Source organism: Chiloscyllium plagiosum, unplaced genomic scaffold, assembly GCF_037043375.1.
Source record: "Chiloscyllium plagiosum isolate Xiang-an unplaced genomic scaffold, Cpla_swu_hap1 HiC_scaffold_39, whole genome shotgun sequence".
Lineage (NCBI taxonomy): Eukaryota > Metazoa > Chordata > Chondrichthyes > Orectolobiformes > Hemiscylliidae > Chiloscyllium > Chiloscyllium plagiosum.
Window position 1 is genome coordinate 93,705,738 of NW_028270177.1, and position 3,991 is coordinate 93,709,728.

General features: G+C 45.1%; 2 non-coding genes across 2 annotated transcripts; both read left to right on the forward strand.

Moving 5' to 3' along the window:
- The first annotated feature begins 444 nt into the window (after positions 1 to 444).
- Positions 445 to 517, forward strand: trnar-ucg (transfer RNA arginine (anticodon UCG)). The gene has a single exon. It is a non-coding gene; the product is annotated as a tRNA-Arg (tRNA).
- Positions 518 to 1,950: 1,433 nt separating this feature from the next.
- trnas-aga (transfer RNA serine (anticodon AGA)) lies at positions 1,951 to 2,032 on the forward strand. Its single transcript has one exon. It is a non-coding gene; the product is annotated as a tRNA-Ser (tRNA).
- The last annotated feature ends 1,959 nt before the right edge of the window (positions 2,033 to 3,991 follow it).

Sequence of the window (3,991 nt, forward strand, 5' to 3'; positions counted from 1 at the left end):
GGTACAAATCAAGTTGATGCAACAACGGCTCGTTTTGAGCCGCTAATTTGCAGTGAAGTGGCGGCGCCAATAAAAGGTGTCACGCATCTCGTCTAATTCCACATCCTGAGCTCGAAATGACGCGAGGTCTCTCGCTAAGTATCTGCAGGGTCTTGTTTGGACGACACCATGACACTTTTTCACTGGAGTGGCTCATGACATCGCGTCGTGACTGTGAATAAAACGATGGAAACTTCCAGCAGAGAAGGAGGCGACCCTGAAGCAGGCAGCTGAGGACAAATGTTTCTCCTTTGCCAGTGAAAGGCACTGCTTCAAAAATTGGAAACTTCGAAGTGAAGCAATGTTGGTGATTATCTTCGGTGCTTGTTCACCTTTTTAATTCTGATTCCGTGAAAGTCCATGGCATTACATATCGACATTCTGCCAAGTGCAGGCTTGTCTCTTGGGCCAGTGGCGTAATGGATAACGCGTCTGACTTCGGATCAGAAGATTGTAGGTTCGAGTCCTACCTGGCTCGAGGGGGACTGTTTTGCTTTAACCGTGGTATACGTTGACGCTCCCCTGTAAAGTTCTCTCGGGACATCGCCTCTGTGCTTCCGCATGTAAAGCTTGCATTTGTCCTATTGTCCATTTCAAATTCCAGCTCTCCACAACGGACACCTCCGTCAGTTTGGCGGTATCTTCTGGTGTGTCTCCCTCTGTGGGTGAAAATGAGCATGAGTTTCTCAAAAGAGTTACAATTCGTTATACTTCTGTCCCATTATTGTGCCATGTAAGAACATAGGATAACCTCATTGACATTTGACCTGGAAACATTAGAACACACGAGACTTTGGGCCAAAGTTCGAAACTGCGACTAGAATAGATGGCTCTCTGATTAGCCGCAATGCACACGGGCGGAATGGCCTTTTCCCACTTTGTAAATCTTCGAAGACAATTTGAAAAAAATCTGCAACGAAAATGTTCAGACAGGGTGTTTTATTTACACCAAGTACGATAGTATCTATCGCCTTGTCTTGTTATTTACTTGTGAGGATTCGGTATTCTCAGCACCGTGTCCCGGATCGTATTCCCGCTCATGGAATGGTTGTATTGTTCAGCAAACATATCGGTGTACCAGTACTTCTGCCGATATTCCGTGCTGGCAGGTCATTGGTTTTGTCCAAAACATTATGAAGGTTAACATAAAACAAATAGCTGCAGTAGCTGGAAATCTGAGCCAAAAACGAAAATTGTTTGTGCAGCGGAGCATGACTGGCAACAGAAACGTCGACTCTCCTGCTCCTCGGATGCAGCCTGACCTGCTGTGCTTTTCCAGCATCACTATGATCTAAAGTCAGGTTTCCAGCATCTGCAGTCCTCACTTTTGCCTAGTTTCTTCAGTGTCTCTGGTTCCCAATTCAAGAACTCCATCTCTAGCGGTTTCATGTTTGTACCTCCGTGCTGAGGAGTTGAAGAGTGAAGAAAAGTAACTCACCTCCTCCATCTCTGGGGTAATTAGGGACTGAAAATGAATCGTGTCACATTGAAATATATCTACATGCGAATTAATCTCTGTCTTTTATTGGGAACCATCTCTTTCATTGTAACCATCAGGAAAGATCATTTCGTTCGCCAGAAAAAGAAATGAATATTTCACTAAACTTTGTTTGCTTCAGGTCCGAGAATACTCAGATCAATAGCTCCTTTGCTTACTTCTGCTGGTCATGTTCGCAAAGAGATATGGCAAATTGCCAAGTGTGATTTTCCTTTCAATAAATAATTTTGACTCAGTTTGCCTGCAAATATCTTTTCCTACCTTTGTGCTTTTCTTCTTTTACATTGGTGTCTCGCACCTTACAAATGACAGCAAAGGTATGAAAGGAGATGGAAGCATTTCGCTCAAGTCAACGGTAGCTTTCAATGAGATCACGGCTGATTTGGTCAATGCTCAACCCACCTGAGCTGTCGGTAGTCATGGCCGAGTGGTTAAGGCGATGGATTAGAAATCCATTGGGGTTTCCCCACGTAGGTCCGAATCCTGCTGACTACGTTGTGAATGCTTTCCTGCTGGTACAATTTTCGCTCAAAGTTCAGAAAAACTATTTTGTGAACCAGGCCGGTAATTTGATTAGACTTGGGAAACTCGAGTTCTTCATCAGAAATGTTCCATAGTTAAAACATTATCTCTGTTTCTCTTTCCAGATACACTGCTCGACACGTCCTGAGCAGAAGTGCTACTTTTCATTAGATTCCTTTAATCCCTGTCCACTGTTCTGTGACTCGGGTCACTGGCAACACTTCCTCCTGCTCGTCAAAGTGCTCATTCCCCACCGCTCCCTCTCCATCATTAGAAACAACCGCAGGAAATCGCCACTTAACCATTTTTGTTCCAAAGTGAAACTTATCAGCCTCGGGAATCTCTCCACCAAGCGGGACTTCTCATCCCTGGACATGGTGCAAGCCAGAGGATTGTGAAGAGATACTGTGAAAATATTGTCAGTTGGCAGTTGAAAAAATGTTTAGGAAGCATACCATATAATTTAGGCTCCAGCTTTGGAAATCTTGAGAAACTCTTTGGGAAATGGAATCAGAGGAGAATGAAGAAGTGTGAACTTTCCGACCGAGTAGAGGACGGGACATTGACTCTGATGTTATTGGGACAGGAACTGATCTGAGACATTGAAATCATTCTCGCTCACGTACGTGAGGAATGCAAACTTCATCTGGACTCTGGGACAATGAAAAACTCTGGAACACTCAAGACAATGATGTGTTTCTGTTCGCCGAGCTGGACGTTTTTGTTGGAAACGTTTCGTCCCCTGTCGAGGTGGCATCCTCCGTGCTTGGGATCCTCCTGTGAAGCGCTTATGTGGTGTTTCGTGTGGCATTTATAGTGGCCTGTCCTTGCCGCTTGCTGTTGTCAGTTTCAGCTCTCCGCTGCAGTGGCTGGTATATTGGGTCCAAGTGGATGTGTTTGTTGATGGAGTTTGTGGATGGGTGCCATGCTTCTGGGAATTCCCTGGCTGTTCTTTGTTTGGCTTGCCCTATAATAGTAGTGTTGTCCCACTCGAATTCATGTTGCTTGTCGTCTGTGTGTGTGGCGACTGCGCATAGTTGGTCGCTTCGTTTCGTGGCTAGTTGATGTTCCTGGATGCGGATCGTTAGCTGTCTTCCTGTTTGTCCTATATAATGTTTTGTGCAGTCCTTGCATGGGATTTTGTATACTACATTAGTTTTGCTCATGTTGGGTATCGGGTCCTTAGTTCTGGTAAGCTGTTGTCTGAGTGTGGCTGTTGGTTTGTGTGCTGTTAAGAGTCCTAGTGGTCGCAGTAGTCTGGCTGTCAGTTCGGAGATGTTCCTGATGTGTGGTAGTGTGGCTAGTCCTTTGGGTTGTGGCATGGCCTCTTTCCGTGGTCTATCCCTTAGGCATCTGTTGATAAAATTGCGAGGATATCCGTTTTCGGCGAATACCTTGTATAGATGTTCCTCTTCCTCTTTTTGCAGTTCTGGTGTGCTGCAATGTGTTGTGCCCCTTTTGAATAGTGTCTTGATGCAACTTCGTTTGTGTATGTTGGGGTGGTTGCTCTCATAATTCAGGACTTGGTCTGTGTGTGTGGCTTTCCTGTGTACCTTTGTGGTGAATTCTCCGTTAGGTGTTCTCTGTACCATCACGTCTAGGAATGGGAGTTGGTTGCCCTTTTCTTCCTCTCTCGTGAATCGGATTCCTGTGAGTGTGGAGTTGATGATCCTGTGTGTTTTCTCAATTTCCGTGTTTTTAATGATTACAAAGGTGTCATCCACGTATCTGAACCAGTGTTTGGGTTGAATTTGCGGTAAGACTGCTCTAACCTTTGCATTACTGCTTCTGCTATGAGTTCCGACATCGGTGAGCCCAAGGGTGTTCCGTTGATTTGTTCGTATATCTGGTTGTTGAATGTGAAGTGTGTTGTGAGGCACAAGTCCCACGATTTAGGAAGATTAGGTAAGATTTAGGAAGCGTAGAATGGGG